We start from the raw sequence: 20,277 nt of genomic DNA, 5'->3' as shown, positions 1-20,277 counted from the left end.
GGCGGCGAGCGTCGTCAGCTTCAGCGCGTTGGGCTCGCTGGCTCAGCTGGCTCTGGCTCGGCTCCCGGTGCCCCCTCTCGCCGCAAGGGCGGTTGTCGCGCCGCGCGCACCGGAGGACCGCCCAAGACGTCGCGCGCTGCTAGGGCGGCGTTCGTGTTCTGGGGTTGTCCTGCCTTTGCCCCGGTACGGCGCCTCTGCATGGAGGTTGGTGCTCCACTCGTCTGGGAGGATCCGAGTGGGGATTTGCCGCTGGGCAGACGGCTCCTGTCGTCGGTGCTGAGGTGGCGGCGGCTGGAGAAGTCCTCATCGCCGACGAGATCACCGCCACCATCCGCGCTCCGGGCCTCCGGCTCTTTGTACTTGTCCTCGCCCCTCGAGCGTAGACGTGGGCGAGGGCATTGTTGCAGCGGCGTCCACCCTGAGGCCATTGCTGCTGCAGTTCGGCCACCCGGAGCGAAGGTCGTTGTCGCTGCTGCTGGAGCGGGCGACGGTGGGCAACCTGGAGCCTTATCGCCCCGCGGGCCCTCCAATGTGGGGGGGTTGTTCGTACCCGCGGGGACGGAACCGGAGTTCCGTTTGTAATGGCACCTTGAGTGTCGGTGTCTGTTCATTATGGCTGTCGGGGCCTGAACATGTATGTATTTTTGGCATGGAGCCGTGTTTTTTCCTCATTTCGAGCACTAAGACTCGCCTTTCGGCTATCTGAACCGCTTCACCAAGTGTGAGTTGCCTCGTGCGAAGGTGACGAGTGAGGTATCCGTATCCCGGAGGCGTAGGAATCCCTCGGCTCGGTCGGCCTTGCCGCCCGAGGCTTCTCTTGCTTAGTTAAAGGAACCCCTCGGCCGCCCTTCGATGAGCCGAAGCTGGAGGTAGCGGTGTCAGCATGGACAGGGGCAGAGTTGGCTCGAAAAGAAGATTTGGTCGACCGGAGCCTAGCCGGGTCGTCCGCTGGCGGGACCGACGCCGGAGTTGAGTTGCCGAGGCCACGAGCCGGGCTGATGTCCTCGGGGGACAGCTGGCTGAGGCTTCGGGGTGGCCGGCCGAGCCGTCTGCTCGAGCTGGATTCCTGGAGAAGACCCTTGCGGCGATGGCCCGGGCGTGGTGCTGATGTCGTCCTTCAGAGTGGAGATCCTCCGACCGCGTCGCCGTTTGAGGCTAGGTCGGACCTCGCCGAAGGTGTAGTTGACGCCGAGGGTGCTGCTGCTCCCTTCAACTGTCAAGGTCCGAGCCTGCAGGATCGAGTTATCTTGTAGTGTGCGTATGTTTTCTGCGGCCGCCGAGGCCCAAACATACTGTCGTCGTGTTGTAAAGCTGCGTTTCTTTTTCCTCTTGTTTCGAGTATCTGGACTTATTTGTCGGTAACAGAATTGTTTGTCCGAGCGAGAGTTACTTTTCATGGAAGGTGATGAGTGAGGTATCTATATCCCAGAGGCGTAGGAATCCCTCGGCTCGGTCGGCCTTGCCGCTTACGTGTACTCTTACTCGTCCGTAGGATTCTGCTATCGATGTAGTCGAGAAGGCCCGAAAAATCGTTTCAGCAGAAGAGTTTTCGAGCGTGAAGACTTGTTCGGTCCGCGGAATCACTTATCCGAGCGTGAGTTACTTATCGCAGAAGGTGATGAGTGAGGTATCCGTATCCCGGAGGCGTAGGAGTCCCTCGGCTCGGTCAGCCTTGGCTGCTTACGTGTACTCCGTCGTTTTCAGGATCCACTTTTGAAGTAGTCGAAAAGCACGAAAGACATTCTGGCAGAAAAGATCTTTTTCCGAGGAAAATTTTGACGCAGAGGGGGTTCCCCCCTTTTAGCCCCCGAGGGAGGGTCGGGCTTTGCCGAGGCAAGGCTGACCCTTCCTTGATGACTAGACTTCATGTGTGAATGAGGTGTACGAACAACTTGAAAGCATCTTAAGGATAGAAGCGACGTAGCTGTCGGATGTTCCAAGCGTTGTTGTAGACCTCGCCTTGACTGTTGGCCAGCTTGTACGTTCCGGGCTTCAGAACCTTGGCAACGACGAACGGCCCTTCCCAGGGAGGCGTGAGCTTGTGCCGCCCTCGGGCGTCTTATCGCAGCCGAAGCACCAGGTCGCCCACCTGGAGGTCTCAGGACCGAACCCCTCGGGCGTGGTAGTGTCGCAGGGACTGCTGGTACCGCACCGAGTGTAGTAAGGCCATGTCCCGAGCCTCTTCCAGCTGGTCCAGTGAGTCTTCTCGATTAGCTCGATTGCTTTGGTTGGCGTAGGCCCTCGTCCTCGGGGAACCGTATTCTAAGTCTGTGGGCAAGATGGCCTCGGCCCCATAGACTAGAAAGAACGGTGTGAAGCCTGTGGCTCGGCTCGGCGTTGTCCTCAGACTTCAGACCACCGAGGGGAGCTCCTTCATCCATCGCTTGCCGAACTTGTTGAGGTCGTCGTAGATCCGCGGCTTGAGCCCTTGCAGGATCATGTCGTTGGCACGCTCTACTTGCCCATTCGTCATGGGGTGAGCCACGGCGGCCTAGTCCACCCGGGTGTGGTGATCCTCGCAGAAGTCCAAGAACTTTCTGCCGGTGAACTGGGTGCCGTTGTCGGTGATGATGGAGTTCGGGACCCCAAAGCGATGGATGATGTTGGTGAAGAACGCCACCGCCTATTCGGACCTGATGCTATTTAGGGGTCGGACCTCGATCCACTTGGAGAATTTGTCGATGGTGAACCAACAGGTGCGTGTAGCCCCCGGGTGCCTTCTGTAAGGGGCCGACGAGGTCCAGACCCCACACAGCAAATGGCCAGGTGATGGGTATGGTCTGCAGAGCCTGAGCGGGCAGGTGGGTCTGCCTTGCATAGAATTGACACCCTTGGCAGGTGCGGACAATTCTAGTGGCGTCGGCCACTGCGGTCGGCCAGTAGAAGCCTTGTCGGAAGGCGTTTCCAACAAGGGCTCGAGGTGCTGCGTGATGGCCGCAAGCCCCCGAGTGTATCTCTTGTAAGAGCTCCTGGCCTTCGGCGATGGAAATGCATCGCTGGAGGATGCCTGAGGGGCTGCGGTGGTAGAGCTCCTTCCCGTCTCCCAGCAAGATGAACGACTTGGCGCGCCGCGCCAACCGCCGAACTTCGGCTCGGTCGAGGGGTAGCTCTCCTCGGTGGAGATATTGCAGGTACGGGGTCTGCCAGTTTCGATTAGGCGTGGCCCCGCTCCGCTCCTCCTCGACGCGCAGTGCCTCACCCTCGGGGGCCGAGGGTGCCTCGGGCCGAGCCGAGGGTGCCTCGGGCTGGGCCGAGGCCTTCTCGGGCTCGGGTGTGTCGTCGGTCTTGACGGAGGGTTGATGCAGGTCTCGGGAGAAGACGTCCGAGGGAACCGTTGTTCGCCCCGAGGCTATTTTAGCCAGCTCGTCCGCCGTCTCGTTGTAGCGTCGGACGATGTGGTTGAGCTCGAGCCCGTAGAACTTGTCTTCCAGGCGCCGAACCTCATCGCAGTAGGCTTCCATCTTTGGGTCGCGGCAGTGGGAGTTCTTCATGACTTGGTCGATGACGAGCTGTGAGTCACCGCGAGCGTCGAGGCGTCAGACCTCTAGCTCGATGGCGATGCGCAGCCCGTTGACCAGAGCCTCGTACTCGGCCACATTGTTGGACGCCAGGAAATGGAGGCGTAGCATGTAGCGTAGGTGCTTCCCGAGGGGCGAGATGAAGAGCAGGCCTGCGCCTGCTCCTGTCTTCATCAGCGACCCGTCGAAAAACATGGTCCAGAGTTCCGGTTGGATCGGAGCTGTTGGGAGCTGGGTGTCGACCCATTCATCCACAAAGTCCGCCAAGACCTGGGACTTGATGGCCTTCCGAGGGGCGAACGAGATCGTTTCACCCATGATTTCCACTGCCCACTTTGCAATTCTACCCGAGGCCTCTCGGCACTGGATGATCTCCCTAGGGGGAAGGATGACACCATAGTTACCGGATGAGACTCGAAGTAGTGTCGCAACTTCCGCCGCGTTAGGATCACCGCGTACAGCAGCTTCTGAATTTGTGGGTAGCGGATCTTGGTCTCGGACAGTACCTCACTGATGAAGTACACTGGTCTCTGGATGGGCAATGCATGCCCCTCTTCTCGTCTCTCAACCACAATCGCGGCGCTAACCACCTGAGTGGTAGCGGCGACGTAGATCAAGAGGGCTTCTCCGGCAGCGGGGGGCACCAAGATGGGCGCGTTCGTGAGGAGCGCCTTCAGGTTCCCGAGGGCTTCCTCGGCCTCAGGGGTCCAAGTGAAGCACTCGGCCTTCCTTAAGAGGCGGTACAGAGGCAGGCCTCTTTAGCCGAGGCGCAAGATGAAACGGCTCAGAGCCGCAAGGCATCCCGTGACCCTCTGTACGCCTTTCAAGTCCTTGATGGGCCCCATGCTGGTGATGGCCGCGATCTTCTCCGGGTTGGCCTCGATGCCCCGGTCGGAGATGATGAACCCCAAGAGCATGCCTCGGGGGACCCCGAAGACACACTTCTCGGGATTGAGTTTTACGCCTTTCGCCTCGAGACATCGGAATGTCGCTCCAAGGTCGGAAAGGAGGTCGGAGGCTTTCCTTGTCTTGACTACGATGTCATCGACGTAGGCCTCGACCGTTCGGACAATGTGTTCGCCGAACACGTGGTTCATGCACCTTTGGTATGTCGCACCCGCATTCCTCAAACCGAACGACATGGTAACATAGCAGTACATGCCGAAAGGTGTGATGAAAGAAGTCGCGAGCTGGTCGGACTCTTTCATCCTGATTTGGTGATACCCTGAGTAGGCATCGAGGAAAGACAGGGTTTCACACCCAGCAGCGGAATCCACAATTTGATCGATGCGAGGCAGAGGGTAGGGAACTTTCGGACATGCTTTGTTTAGACCAGTGTAGTCTACACACATCCGCCATTTCCCTCCTTTCTTTCTCACAAGCACAGGGTTGGCAAGCCACTCGGGATGGAATACCTCTTTGATGAACCCTGCCGCCATTAGCTTGTGGATCTCCTCGCCTATGGCTCTGCGCTTTTCTTCGTCGAATCGGTGCAGAGGCTGCTTCACGGGTCGGGCTCCAGCTCGGATATCCAACGAGTGCTCGGCGACATCCCTCGGTATGCCGGGCATGTCCGAGGGACTCCACGCGAAGACGTCGGCGTTTGCGCGGAGAAAGTCGACGAGCACTGCTTCCTATTTGGGATCGAGCTCAGAGCCGAACCGGATCTGCTTGGAGGCGTCGTTGCTAGGGTCGAGAGGGACGGATTTAACCGTCTCCGCTGGCTCGAAGTTGCTGGCGTGGCGCTTCACGTCTGGCGCCTCCTTAGAGAGGCTCTCCAGGTCGGCGATGAGGGCCTCGGATTTGGCGAGGGCCTCGGCGTACTCCACGCACTCCACGCACTCCACGTCGCATTCGTATGCGTGTCGGTACGTGGGGCCGACGGTGATGACCCCGTTGGGGCCCGACATCTTGAGCTTGAGGTAGGTGTAGTTTGGGACGGCCATGAACTTGGCGTAGCATGGCCTCCCCAGCACTGCGTGGTAGGTTCCTCGAAACCCGACCACTTCGAACGTGAGGGTCTCCCTTCGAAAGCTGGAGGGTGTCCCAAAGCAGACGGGTAGATCGAGTTGTCCGAGGGGTTGGACGCGCTTCCCGGGGATGATCCCGTGAAAAGGCGCAGCGCCTGCCCAGACCAAGGACAGATCGATCCGCAGGAGCCCAAGGGTCTCGGTGTAGATGATGTTGAGGCTGCTGCCTCCGTCCATGAGGAACTTGGTGAGCCTGACGTTGCCGATGACGGGGTCGACAATGAGCGGGTATTTCCCCGGGCTCGGCACGCGGTCGGGATGGTCGCCCTGGTCGAAGGTGATGGGCTTGTCGGACCAGTCTAGGTAGACTGGCGCCGTCACCTTTACCGAGCAGACCTCCCGACGCTCTTGCTTGCGGTGCCGAGCCGAGGCGTTCGCCACTTGCCCACCGTAGATCATGAAGCAGTCGTGGACCTCGGGGAACTCTCCTGCCTTGTGATCCTCCTTCTTATCGTCGTCGCGGGCCCTGCCACCTTCCGCAGGTGGCCCGGCCTTGTGAAAGTGGCGCCGAAGCATGGCACACTCCTCAAAAGTGTGCTTGACGGGCCCCTGATGATAGGGGCACGGCTCCTTGAGCATCCTGTCGAAGAGATTGGCACCTCCGGGAGGTTTCCGAGGGTTCTTGTACTCGGGGGCGGCGACAAGGTCCGCGTCGGCGGCGTCGCGTTTCGCTCGCGACTTCTTCTTGCCTTTCTTCTTGGTGCCGCGCTGAGTTGACGCCTCAGGGACATCTTCCGGTAGGCGGCCCTAGGGCTGCTTGTCCTTCCGGAAGATGGCCTCAACCGCCTCCTGGCCAGAGGCAAACTTGGTGGCGATGTCCATCAGCTCGCTGGCCCTGGTGGGGGTCTTGCGGCCCAGCTTGCTCACCAGGTCGCGGCAGGTGGTGCCGGCGAGGAACGCGCCGATGACATCCGAGTCGGTGACGTTGGGTAGCTCGGTGCGCTGCTTCGAGAATCGCCGGATGTAGTCCCGGAGAGACTCTCTCGGCTGCTGGCGGCAGCTTCGGAGATCCCAGGAGTTTCCAGGGCGCACGTACGTGCCCTAGAAATTGCCGACGAAGGCTTGGACTAGGTCGTCCCAGTTGGAGATCTGCCCTGGAGGCAGGTGCTCCAGCCAGGTTCGAGCGGTGTCGGAGAGGAATAGGGGGAGGTTGCGGATGATGAGGTTGTCATCGTCCGTTCCACCCAGGTGGAAGGCCAACCGATAGTCCGCGAGCCACAGTTCCGGTCTCGTCTCCCCCGAGTACTTTGTGATAGTAGTCGAGGTTCGGAACCGGGTCGGGAACGGCGCCCGTCGTATGGCCCGGCTGAAAGCCTACGGACCGGGTGGTTCGGGCGAGGGACTCTGATCCTCCCCGCTGTCGTAGCGTCCCCCACGCCTGGGGTGGTAGCCTCGGCGCACCCTCTCGTCGAGGTGGGTTCGACGGTCGCGGTGAGGGTGTTCGTTGCCGAGGCGACCCGGGGCCGCAGGCGCTGTGTTGCGCGTGCGCCCGGTATGGACCGAGGCTTCCCGCATGAATCGGGAAGTCGCGGCGCGATGCTCCGAGGGGTAGCCCTGCCTGCGGGAGGCAGAGCTTTTGGCCCGTCGGACCGTGGCATCCTCCAGGAGATTCTTGAGCTCTCCCTGGATACGCCGCCCCTCGGTGGTTGATGGCTCCGGCATCGCGCGGAGAAGTATTGCCGCTGCAGTCAGGTTCTGGCCAACCACACTGGAAGTCGGTGGCGGCCTTGCCCTGACGTCATCGATGATGCGGTGCTGGATGCCCTGGGGTAGATGACACACTTCTCCGGCCGGAGGTTGGCCCGCCCATTCCTGCCCAATGTCCCGGCGGAACGGCTCAAGTGTTCTTGCTCCCTCGTCGAGCCTGGCCTGCATCTCGCGGATTTGCTCGAGCTGTGGGTCATGACCCCCCACCGGGACGGGGACCATAGCTAGCTCCCGAAGGATGACAACGCGAGGCACAGGCCTAGGGGGATCACCGTTCTCCGACATACCAAGATGGTTGCCTTCGTCAGGACCCCCTAGATCGACGTGGAAACATTCACGACGTGGGCCGCAGTCCTCGTCGCCGAGGCTGCGGGTACCGTCGGAACAGTCAGAAAGGCAGTAGTCGCACGCGGTCATAAAGTCCCGCGTGGCACTGGGGTTACCAAGTCCGGAGAAATCCCAACTAAAGTCGGGCTCGTCATCTTCCTCGGAACCCGAGGGCCCGTAGGTCGAGACGGTCGTCAGCCGGTCCTAGGGTGACTGCATACGATACCCCAGAGGGTTTGGACTCGCCTCTATGAGAGCGTCCACCAAAGCGAAGTCGCTTGGTGGGTCGAGGCCGAATCCAAAAGGCACGAGATGGGAATCGGTCGGTACCTCTTGGTCGACGGGCGGTGACGAAGTCACGTCAGGGGCAGACTGCACCGTCGTCTCAGGTACGAGGGTGACGCCCAGCAAGTCCTTTGCGAGCGTGCTGGCGTCGTCCGTTTGCTTGGGGCTGGCGTGTTGCGGGGAGACGGCGCTCGTCTTCGTCTCAGACGCGAGGTCGATGCCCGACGTGCCCCCCGTTGGGGCGCCGGCGCCGTCGACTCGCTCGACAGCTGACGAGGTGCCGCCTCCTGCTTGGCCTTGGTTGCCCCGCCTCCTCCTCCGTCGGCGGGGGAGGGGACGGGACAAGCCCGAATGTTGTTCTTCCACCACGTGGGGAAGACATCGTCGATTCTGCCGCCGGCGGGCAGGTTGTCGGTCGCCATTGTCGCTATCGCACGGCGGGGGAAGGAGTATCATGTCGTAGCTACCGTCGAGGGACATGAACTCAAGACTCCCGAAACGGAGCACCGTCCCGGGCTGGAAAGGTTGCTGGAGACTGCCCATCTGGAGCTTGACGGGAAGTTGTTCATCAACACGCAGCAGGCCCCTACCTGGCGCGCCAACTGTCGGCGTTTCGAACCCGGGTTGTCCCTGGACCGACGAGTAAATTGTCGCCGCGTGCCCCAGCCCAGATGGGTCGGCGCGAGACGGAGCGCGAAGGGGGGAAGAAGCCGGAGGGAGACAGGCGTAAAAGGGGAAACCCGCGGCCTTCGTGTTTGTCCCGCGCCCAGGTCGGGTGCGCTTGCAGTAGGGGGTTACAAGCGTCCACGCGGGAGGGAGTGAGCGACCTTACGCGAGCGCCGTCCCGTCCTTCCCCGCGCGGCCAACCCTCTGTAAGAGGGCCCTGGACCTTCCTTTTATAGGCGTAAGGAAAGGATCCAGGTGTACAATGGGGGTGTAGCAGTGTGCTAACGTGTCTAGCGGAGGAGAGCTAGTGGCCTAAGTACATGCCATCGTGGCAGCCAGAGAGGTTTTGGCACCCGGTTCGTGTGGTGTCGTGGCCGTCGGAGGAGCGCTGGAGCCTGGCGGAAGGACAGCTGTCGGGGCTGTCGAGTCCTTGCTGACGTCTCCTTGCTTCCGTAAGGGGGCTGAGAGCCGCCGTCGTCATAGAGCATGCGGGGCGCCATCATTACTTGTTTACTGGGGCGAGCCGGATGGGACGCTTGTCTTGTTCCCCGTAGCCTGAGTTAGCTTGGGGTAGGGTAATGATGGTGCCTCTTGTGACGTGGTCGGTCCGAGCCCTGGGTTGGGCGAGGTGGAGGCTCCTCCGAGGTCGAGGTCGAGTCTATCTTCCGAGGTCGAGGTCGAGTCCGAGCCCCTGGGTCGGGCGAGGCGGAGACCGTCGGCTGAGGCCAGGGCTGAGTCCGAGCCCTGGGGTCGGGTGATGCGGAGTTCGTCGTCTTCCGAGGCTGAGCCCGAGTCCGAGCCCTAGGGTCGGGCGATGCGGAGTTCGTCGTCTTTCGGGGCCGAGCCCGAGTCCGAGCCCTGGGTCGGGCGAGGCGGAGTTCGTCGTCTTCCGGGACCGAGCCCGAGTCCGAGCCCTGGGGTCGGGCGAAGCGGAGTTCGTCGTCTTCCGGGTCCGAGCCCGAGTCCGAGCCTTGGGGTCGGGCGAAGCGAAGTTCGTCGTCTTCCGGGGCCGAGCTCGAGTCCGAGCCCTGGGGTCGGGCGAAGCGGAGTTCGTCGTCTTCTGGGGCCGAGCCCGAGTCCGAGCCCTGGGGTCGGGCGAAGCGGAGTTCGTCGTCTTCCGGGGCCGAGCCCGAGTCCGAGCCTTGGGGTCGGGCGAAGCGGAGTTCGTCGTCTTCCGGGGCCGAGCCCGAGTCTGAGCCCTAGGGTCGGGCGAAGCGGAGTTCGTCGTCTTCCGGGGCCGAGCCCGAGTCCGAGTCCTGGGTCGGGCGAGGCGGAGTTTCCTATGGCGCCCGAGGCCGGACTTGGCTGCTGTCAGCCTCACTCTGTCGAGTGGCACATCAGGCGGCGCGGCGCAGGCGGCGCTGTCCTCTTGTCAGGCCGGTCAGAGGAGCGGCGAAGTGACTGCAGTCACTTCGGCTCTGTTGACTGAAGGGCGCGCGTCAGGATAAAGGTGTCAGGCCACCTTTGCATTAAATGCTCCTGCGATTTGGTCGGTCGGCGCGACGATCGGGCCAAGGTTGCTTCTTGGCGAAGACTGGGCCTCGGGCGAGCCGAAGGTGTGTTCGTTGCTTGAGGGGTCCCTCGGGCGAGATGTGAATCCTCCGGGGTCGGCCGCCCTCGCCCGAGGCTGGGCTCGGGCGAGGCGAGATCGTGTCCCTTGAGTGGACCGATCCTTGACTTAATCGCACCCATCAGGCCTTTGCAACTTTGTGCTGACGGGGGTTACCAGCTGAGATTAGGAGTCTTGGGGGTACCCCTAATTATGGTCTCCGACAGATAGGTATCCAAATTTTATATCAATTATTTTAAAAGATATAGAACGAATTTAAGGTTTACTTTTTGTGAATATTAATAGCTTCAATGCTAAAAACAAGAATACAAATTTATATAGCAAATTCTACATATTATTTATTCACAATCGAATAAACAAGGCTGTTGGGGGCCTTCGTCTTTCGAAGGTCCTCAAAAACATAATTTAACAATGTTTCCGGAGTGTAATACATGAACAGGTACCTTCGGACTCGGATCAGAACCACAGTATGAGAAGCTCGAACAATACGAAGGTTGACGCAGCGCCGAAACTACGCGCAAGGGAGCTTCGATGGACTACCTTAGAGTCATTAGCAAATGTAAAGGGCATGGATGTAATTTCACATGGGCTGCGTCCCGTGCCTATAAATAGATGAACAGTATTTCCGTACTGTTCACGCTGATTTGGCATTTGCTTTTGCGTCACGCTCGTACCTTTGTTTTCTGTCAAGCCGAAGGTACCAAATATAATTCAATATTGTCCTTATATTAACTTACGATTATATACTGAGAAATATATATGATAATGTTATTGTTCACATTGTTTCTTATGCTTTACATGCTCCATTCGTTGTTAACATCTATACATACTAGGTAAGTGCCCGTGCGTTGCAACGGGAATATATAATATCACGATAACTTATATATAAAATGTGTGTTATATTATTATGAGAAAAAGGATATTGAACAAATATATTAGCAATACACAGTAGCCTCCAAATTCATTAAAAATTCTATTAAACTACCAGACCCCGAAACATCAAAATGTCGAAACATCAAAATGTCGAATTCAGAGCAACAATCAAATGATGAACATCAATAGCGTACAACATTAAATTGTCTCGTCAGAAAAAAAGACAGCAATGGTATGTGGCCAAAGATGGATCAAATGTATCATCGTGTGACAATAGCTCACTTTGTCAGGTGGCCAGATACTTGTTCCTCCAACACTACTTGTTCATAAGATGCATTATTCCCTAGTGAGCTATACTCTAATACTACTACTGCATTGAACATTCCTTTCACATGAAGGCAGTTTCAGAGTACTGATCGGTGGTCCATTGCTGCAGACTGTTCTTCAATCCTTGGGGAGCGATACTTGTCGTTAATGCTGTTTGATGAGCTGAGAAAGGATCCTTCCTTCTAGCACCATCCTGTCGACTCCACGCATTCTATCATGTGGCCAGATTATGTGTGATACGCCCTTCCATCCGACCTAGAGGAATCTGCAGCTTACAAAATTAGAACATGAAATGAAAACTGAATCTTGTGTACTGTAGAAACAAATATGATTAGTATCGCAATTTTTTTCTCATAAATTAACTAATTGCTGGTAATTAAATTATGAATCTTAGACAGGAAAGTTCTTCACAATAAAAGATATGTAATTAACTAATAAAAAATGTTACTTATTGATCTGTAATTGCATTCTATCAGGAAGCCAGATCAGCTAATAAAAAAGAACAGACACTGAAGGACTCAGTTAATCTTGAATCAATTCAATTACCTCTTGCACTGACGTGCTATGTTCTGAGGTAAGCTGCAGAGCTGACAAGAGCGGAGTGCCATCCCCAACCAATCCATCGGACGAACACTCACTGATATTTACAGAATTTCTTTACCATTATCACTCTCCCCCACTAAGTTTACATGACATTTATGCTACCTCATCCATTTTGTACCCCAATTACAATAACAACTACAGTTTTACGTCGTACTATAAAGAGACGCTGTCAGGGTGTTCGGTGAAATGGCCGGTGCCTGGGTCAAGCCTGACGAATACGTTTATGCCACCACAATCACAGGTTTGGGTAGGCTACATGATGCAGATCGGGCACTTCAGGTACTGGGAAAGATGAGGGAGGCATGGGTCGAGCTGTGGGAGTTAACATACAATTCTATGGTGGGTGTACTTGTGAAGGTGGGAAGGATGGATGAGGTATTGCAGCTGAAGGATCAGATGATGCTGGCTACGGGGAAGATGGATGCGGCTCTCGCGAGAATGTTGATGCACGTGTACTATTTGAGTGGAGAAGTTGGGAAAAACATTAGAATTGTTTGATGTGGTTGCCAGTGACACTGTCCAATGTGGCATATGGGTTGATGAACAAAGGTTGTGAAGATGAGGGGATGACAGATGAGACATATAAGCTATGCCGCCAGATGATAGAGCAAGGGCTACTACTGAGCACATATGAGTTCAATAGGTCTGTCCGCAGCATCATCGATTATCTCTTTAATATAAGGGTTTTCTATTGCCACTCGGGCTATCGCTTTATCTCTCCTAGTTTGGAACAGATGATGCTGATGATCGATGATATGGGTGATCGGAATCATGGACGCTCTCTCCCTCTACTGCTCTATCTACATCTTTTGTTGCCAATACTTCCGTTTGCTATGAAGATATAGCCTCTGAAAACAAAATTTTGCAAGCCGCCTCTTGTCCACGTCCGACACGATAAATTGTCCTGAACCACTCTAAACTGATGTTACTTGCAGCAGCGCCAAAATATAATATTTAATAGTTTATACTATATACTGGATGCAACAATTTAATAAAAGTTATAGCACAGTTCTATCTGACATCAAGCTTAAGGGAACCTACAAGTGAGGGGGCGTTGAAGTATGAGTGCATTGTGCATATTTTGTCTGTACCATAAACTTTTAGTTAATTGGCATTGCATGCAACTCAATAAGAAACAATTATATCCAACCAAAGAACTCTTTAAATTTTCTTTTTCGTCGATGAGGCATGGAGATATTTTTGATTCATTGTAAGTATATAATGTGAATTTTTTGGCTTCTTTAATGAGGTAGTTATACCTTTAGATTGCCTACACTTCGACTTTTATGCTTATCATTCAAAGAAAAAAATGATGATTTGAAAAAACAAGGCTGCTCCACTGCAATACAAAGTTTTTCATACTCGAATGGGTGTATGGAAACCTAACATGTTCAAGCTCCCAGGAACACATGGCTACGGATGAATAGCAGAAGCTTTTTGCAATCTGCCTTGTCAACTTCAGCTAATGCAAGCAAATTAGCCCAATGTATAAAATAACGAAGAGCACATGCTTACCAGCCCAAATGACAATACACAAGCATTTTCAATTCTCTTCCGCTCATCAATCCTATTAGGTTTGTGATCTTCTGAAAGTGCCATAGCTATAAAAACAAACAGATGAACTGTCAGACATTTGTCACAGAATCAAAATTACACATAATCAATGAGAAACCCTACAAACCAAACTGTCATGGATGGTTCTATATTAACTACAACAAAGGTTTATGGATTATATATTGGTATGAGAAATAGAGCGATGCCAAGATTTTTGCTTTGTGATTTAGATTCAACAGACCATAGACCATACATCAACTGACAAATGTGACATGAAAATGAAACACAAATACGCTACTTAAGATACCTACTTCCAGTATGCAATACCTTTGCCAGCTTTTGGAATAACAGCACGAGAATCACCAACATTTGCAACATACAGACGGTCACCCACCAAAATTGCAGTTGAAGCTGTTGAACCATCATCCCTGAAAGCGCTTGCTTCCGATTCCAAGAAATCTATATCGGTTTTCTGATATGTTTCGCCTGTTTTAAGTTCAATTTAGCAGATAAACATAAGTGTTGCACTTTGTTCCAAGATATTCTAAACAAAAAGAACCAAGTGAACTAAAATGATTTGACAATAACAAAAGAGATACTACGCTTGGAAAGAAAATGGTACCTAGCCAATTGTGCCGCATCCGTTCCATGACGTGGCACGTGGACATCGACGCCATTGGAGCGGAGCAAGGAGCCAGAGAAGGCGCGTCACTCCTTGCGCGCCCCGTGGGCTCCATCTACGGTGAGGCGGCCCTCGCCTCTCCTACCCATCCATCTGTGCAACAACAAACAAAAACGAATTATACCATAGCTTCATAAGACAATAAAACGTTCATTGTATGATCTCAAGAATTGTAGAGTTGTTGTTCTCTCACCACTATCTCTTTGTTCCTTTTTATTCCCACCAAGTGTTAAGAACAAATCTGCATCAAGGATAAAAGGAGTTTATGAAATTAGCAAACTTACATATTTTGGACGCAAAGGAGAACAGACTTTCTTGGGCCAAATCACAGAAGGTATTTGGGTACAGTGAATGTTGTAGTACTAAACTAAAGCGATCTGTGAAGATACAGTAGTAGACATACCTTGGTAGATAGATTTTACTAAGAAATAGTAGTCACCAAGGGATAACAATCTTTATTCATAAAAATCTTTTAAACACCAAGTCTGGATTACTGACATGATTTGCAGTAAGCATAAGAAATATTTTTAACTTTACATTCTGCATATATTTTGCAAAAAAATTATTGGTAAGGTTTCCAAATAAAAGATGTGGATAAAACATAAATTTATTATATCTAGTGTTCTAGCAAATAAAAAAAGATTACTGAAGTTTACTATTCTAGCTAAACAACCACTTGGTAAATATATATAGGTCTTATAGGAAGCCCCTTTGCACTATGTGCCTCGTCTAGGGCACTTGGCACATGTATCCCAAGCTCCCAATTATCCGTCCGTTCATAAAGCTAAAAAACTTTGATGAAAATTGAGCGGTGGAGCCAAGGACCATTGGACTTAGATTGTGGCGTGATAAAGCAAAACTTTCTCCTGTGCACAAAATGACTATGCTTGTATTGTGCTTGGTGCTTGTCTAAGATCATATATGCACAACACATCGCTGTATGAATGCTATCTTCATGCAAATCTTGTGAATTTTTGGTTCAAGAAAGCAACTTTCATTGGACTGAACCTGCTCTTACGCTTTTTGGAGTAAATCCAGTACGTCACAAAGGACTTATAGCAACGGATCCCATCAATACCCTTGCAGAAATGGCATTGGACGACGCAGTACTTACAAGAGGGAAATGCATTAGACAGAAGCATAGAACCGAACAGTACTCACCAGTGATGAAGCAGCTGAACATCTTCTCAAGCGCCATGGAGAGGTCCTCGTAGCTGGAGTACATCTTGATGTCCACCATCTTGAGGTAGGGCGCGTCGTCCATGCTGACCTTCACGTACATGGTCTGAGTTGTGGACGCGGCGTCCTCCGCCGGTGCCTTTCTCCTGGAGGAGCTCGCGACGAGGGTGTTCTTTCGGTAGTTCTGCACGGGTGGCCATCCCACCACCTGCGCTCTGCACAAATCAACATCACCGCATCAGTCAGCTCAGCCCGCAGTGACGTACAAGTCCAACTCTGGACAGAAACTGTAAGGCGTGCCTGCGGCGAATATCAAAGCGGGGTCTTACTTGGCGGCCAGCGGTGCGGCGGTGAAGGTCTGCTTGTCGTCGGTAGCCTAGGCAGCGACGGGGCGCTGGGTGGGGCCTGGGAAGGCGCGTTTGGCGGAGACACCAGTGGCACCTTGGGGCGGTCGACAGCGGGCCGAGGGTGAGCGAGCAGGATCAGCGCCTGTTGTCCAATTGGATGTCTAGGCTCTCGAGGTCGACCTTGTTAGCACACAGGTAGGACTCGTTCTTCCCCTACGAACAAAAATGGCTCGTGATCCTTCCCATAGTGCAGAAAGGGGAGTACTTTTGGTCTAACTAAACTCACAGCTGGTAGCAGTATCGCTTGAGCAAATCGTATCCATAGTCTACATCTTCGTCTCCTCTGATCCAAATCTCACAGAGGGCGGTCAATAGATAAGCTATTGCAATTCTCTGCAATCAAGAATGTGAGGCATCAGTTTTACATACATACTTACCAAACACCAGTTTATCTTGTCCATGGACAAAATACATAGCTCATAACAGAAACATGCATTACATATACCTGCAGTACACCCATCAGCCGTATTTCTCGAAGGTCAACCCCAAAACTTAGACTACGAACACCATGAAAGAATCCACCTGCGTAGCGCAGCAAAAAAAGGCATCAAACACATTTTCATTTCCACGAGTGTACTTTTGGTTAGTTGAAGAAACATAGCTCAGCTGCCATCACACCTTGTAGAACAAGACCAAGACCAAGACAAAACAGCGTCAGCGCACGGAGCAATGCCTTTCTCGAGGCGTCCAACTTGTCCGGGACTCTCTGTAAAACAAATCAATAAAGGTGACACGCGATCATTAATTAGGTTTCAGCAAGTCGTAGAGGTCACCGTTGGCAAGGGTGGGGGTGGGGGGGCAAGCATCGCCATCTCGCTTTTTTTTTCTGGCGGCGTGTACTACCTTGTACGCGAGCGCCAAGGCGACTCCGACGATGAAGAGGAAGAAAGGCATGACAAAGTCGGCCACCGACGTGGGAGATCTACGACATGGCGGCGCCAATCCTCGTTGGCAGATGCGATTCGCGGCGGATTTGGGAGAACTAAGCTGCCATGGATGCGATTTGTGGGCAATCTCGCCGATCCATCTCGCGTCGCGCAAGGAAAGGGGGAGCCGGGCGCGCGGGCAGCCATGGATGGAAGTCGACGCTGCTGGGGGAGCGGCGTGCGGCTGCCATGGATTGGCACAAATAGCTACGGCTTAGATGGTGATCAAACTGTAGCTAAAATATAACTTAGATATGCATGAGCTGATTTTAGTTTGGTTCCATCTAAAAAGCACTAACCTTATTGAACTGGAACAACTCAAAGTATTTGTTTTTCCCCTCTATCTCTGACTTTCCATCAGCCGGGAAGATGCCATCAGGGAAGATCTAAAAACAAAAAGGGAAAATATTGTTGAACAAAACTAAGAAGGAAATCAATTAGATCAGAATAATTGAATCCAGCACAGAACCATCTCAAACTGCTGAAATATGGAAGAGTGCCAGTTGTTGATCTACTCTTCAAAAAACTCTCGCTCGTGCAGAAGCCATGCAGGCACAACACCTTGGCTCTCTTGTCCTGCTTCATGAGCTCAACTCTCCTAAGCATAGCGTAAGTTTAGACAAACACAAGAAACTTCAGACCCGGAGGACATGTGAAAGCTGGTACCTACCACTTCAAGGCTCCATGTCGCTTTCACCCAACTCCAGTTGTACCATAACTCAAGCACAACATGACAACATGTTGAAAGAAGAGAAGAGGTTGTGTTACCTAAGTCTGGGAAGTCCTGCAGAAGTAGATCACTCACATAAGAAATGATTCTAATCCCAGGAACACTTAAAACATATTAAATACTACATGCTCCATGGTTTGTTGACTTTGCTTCTTATCTTATAAAGATTAAAAAACTGGTGTGTACTGAATACTTGTTAATCGAGCAGAAATGGTTACCCAACTCAGAACAATGAAAAGAGCAGATATGTCTTAGTAGCAGACAGATGGATTATTATTGTACCTATATGGTTGAAGAAAGAGAAAAAGATGGATGGGTATGCTTGCTCACGGTCTCAAACTAACCTTGTATCCGAGGGGGCAGAAGTGGAAGGAGTCTAGAAGGCTGAAGAATGATGCAGTCATATGCAGACTTGAAGAATTATGGACATAAGCTGCACATATACATGCAAATGCATTACACAAATAGGTACAGGTCTGCAAAACCACATAACCAAACTACATTTCTTTCTCCGGAACGCAGTCCAAAACAAATAGATACAGGTCTGTATTTCATGGATTAAAACATCAAAGGATGTAGTAAACTCTATAGAACTACTTGTGCGTCCAAAAAAGATTCTTGCGCAAGAATATAGGATAATATGATATCAAGCACACAGAGACATCGAAAAGTTGCAGACTTGAATGAAGCACCGAATAGAAACAAGAATAAATACAACTAAAAATGTATGTACTACCTGAATAATCTACTTGCATAATCAAGCATACATAGACATCTGGTAAATAATAAACAAGAATAAACACTTCCTTCAATCAGTAGAGACATTTGGCAGTCCTAGAATCGAAGTAAACAGTGTAACCCCTATCTGTATTTTGGTAGTCCCAGAATCGAAGTAATCGAACTAAAATCACAGTCCTAGAATCGAAGTAATCGAACAAGAATAAACACTACAGATGACCACAAGCAGTCCCAAAATCGAAGTAACCAAACTGAACAGTGTAACCCCTATCTGTATTTTATGGATTAAAACATCACAGGAAGTAATCGAACAAGATGTTGCTAGCCATAAACCTTTTTCTTGAAGCATGTTTCTGCGCTCCTGGACCAGTCTTTGCTCGACGATATGACAGTGGAGACAATGCTGATCTCGACCCCGCCTGATAATATGCCCTTGAACACGGTACATGTAGGAAAAGTGTTGATGTTGCTAAAATCTTCACAGGCGACTTCAAGCTCAGCTCTGTTCAGCTTTTGGGCACCTGAATACAGGAAATAGACCCGTGATCTCTTCCTGTGATGTTAGGCTATAATCTTAGCTGAGTGGCTAAAACCAATTCGTCCAATGTCATGTTCCTTAACTCAGAATCAATATTGAATAATTCAGTGGTTCGCAAGAATAGGAATGTTAGAAGCCTGTGATGTTTGTACACCCGAGCAAAAGATTGGAAAAAATCTCTATCAACTCTCCACTCAATTTTGCACCTCTCCCAGTAAACCCTCTTCACCCCTTTTACCTGCCTAGCACTAACTTCCTAGAGAATTACAAACACCAAAATGTTAGCATCGCCTAGCCCCCACAATATCTTAAAAGGTAGAAATGCTCTGCGACTTGCACTACAACTTTCAACTACGTAGCAAACATCACTGTTTTACGTTTAAACCTTTAACCAAACAAACCACACCATATGGCAGGAAGCATTATGTAAAATCAGTAACCTGGCCACGCGATAGATTGAGGACGTCGTCGCCCTGCGAGCCAGCCGTGTCGTGAGGAGGAGGATCTCGTACAGATCCATGGCACGCAACCTGTCACCCGTCGCCATAGTGCTACGGATCCGGTATTCTCCCTCGTGCGTGAGGCGTTGGTGACCATCGAGAGCACGGTAGGCGGCGGCTGGGAGGAGTTTTAGGTTTGGGGCGGGGGCTGGGTGGAGCAACGCCCGGTGCCTGTCGGGGGTGGAGACCGCACGACGAGCAGGGGCACCGGATCCGGGGAGGAGGGGCGGGGGTGCCGAGGCAGGCCGTCTCGTCGGAAGTAGAGCACGGCGGCGTTGGCGGTTGAGGAGTTTTAGGGTTCAGGGCGGGTGAGGGCAGCGGGGCTTTGTTGGAGGGGCGTGTACCTTAAGGCTGACACGAGCGGTGGCGCCATGCTCGCCGGTGGTGGGCACCTCCTCAGGTGGCCGCGACAACCACACCGCCGCGCCCCAGGCACTTGATGGAGGAGGGTGGGTCCCCGTGCGGCCTCTTTGCGCCGACGGTCAAGAGAGAGAGAGTGCGGGGGCATGATCCCTCTTCTTGCGGCTTGCGGTTTCATGCGGGAGGTGAGAGGCGGCTTCATGCGGGAGAGTGGAGGAGGGGTGGAGAACGCGGTAGCGAGGAGACGGTGCGCGAGGGTGGGGGAGGGGCGGAGAACGCGGAGGTCGTGCTGTGGCGACGGGAGCGACGACGCGCGGGGGGCAGCTGAGGCGCTAACCGTGCTTCGACAGTGAGCTTTGGTTTGGGCCACAACAAGCAAATGGGCCTCCCAGAAAGCGTGTATTTCGTATTTGCAAGCCAAACTTAGTACCACATCAGGTACTAAACTGTGCACGCATCTGTTTATAAGTGTCAGTGCGGATACAACATTGTGGTCTTGGTTGGGCGGCAACCTGTATAGGCTTGGCTGTGCGCGAGCTTTTATTCCTACACAGCTAGATTTTTTGGACCCGACAATGGCAGAACGCTACGGGTGGGACATGGGAATGGCGCCACGGGTGGGACATGGGAATGGCGCCACGGGACATGGGAATCGGAATGGCAACGCTACGGGTGACGCTACGGGTGGGACATGGGAATGGCGCCACGGGACATGGGAATCGGAATGGCAACGCTACGGGTGGGACATGGGAATGGC

The 20,277-nt window shown here is 52.9% G+C and overlaps 1 long non-coding RNA gene, 1 other non-coding gene and 1 pseudogene across 3 annotated transcripts; all 3 read right to left on the bottom strand.

Moving 5' to 3' along the window:
- Window positions 1-11,054: 11,054 nt before the first annotated feature.
- Window positions 11,055-14,668, bottom strand: LOC103648583 (uncharacterized). Its single transcript, XR_004856179.1, has 4 exons — window positions 14,336-14,668; window positions 13,788-14,235; window positions 13,422-13,507; window positions 11,055-11,568 (listed from the first exon to the last, which is right to left on the bottom strand). It is a non-coding gene; the product is annotated as an uncharacterized protein (transcript).
- A 1,505-nt stretch (window positions 14,669-16,173) lies between these two features.
- Window positions 16,174-16,838, bottom strand: LOC118476305 (uncharacterized). The gene is made up of 3 exons (XR_004856178.1): window positions 16,572-16,838; window positions 16,347-16,434; window positions 16,174-16,250 (listed from the first exon to the last, which is right to left on the bottom strand). It is a non-coding gene; the product is annotated as an uncharacterized lncRNA (long non-coding RNA).
- A 434-nt stretch (window positions 16,839-17,272) lies between these two features.
- Window positions 17,273-18,647, bottom strand: LOC109944497 (uncharacterized; annotated as a pseudogene). Its single transcript, XR_002267537.2, has 3 exons — window positions 18,456-18,647; window positions 17,729-17,817; window positions 17,273-17,438 (listed from the first exon to the last, which is right to left on the bottom strand). The product of XR_002267537.2 is annotated as an uncharacterized protein (transcript).
- Between the last annotated feature and the right edge of the window lie 1,630 nt (window positions 18,648-20,277).

This window comes from Zea mays, chromosome 2 (assembly GCF_902167145.1).
Source record: "Zea mays cultivar B73 chromosome 2, Zm-B73-REFERENCE-NAM-5.0, whole genome shotgun sequence".
Classification (NCBI taxonomy): Eukaryota; Viridiplantae; Streptophyta; class Magnoliopsida; order Poales; family Poaceae; genus Zea; species Zea mays.
Note: the sequence above shows the minus strand (reverse complement) of the source record. Positions and strands in the feature narration are given on the sequence as shown.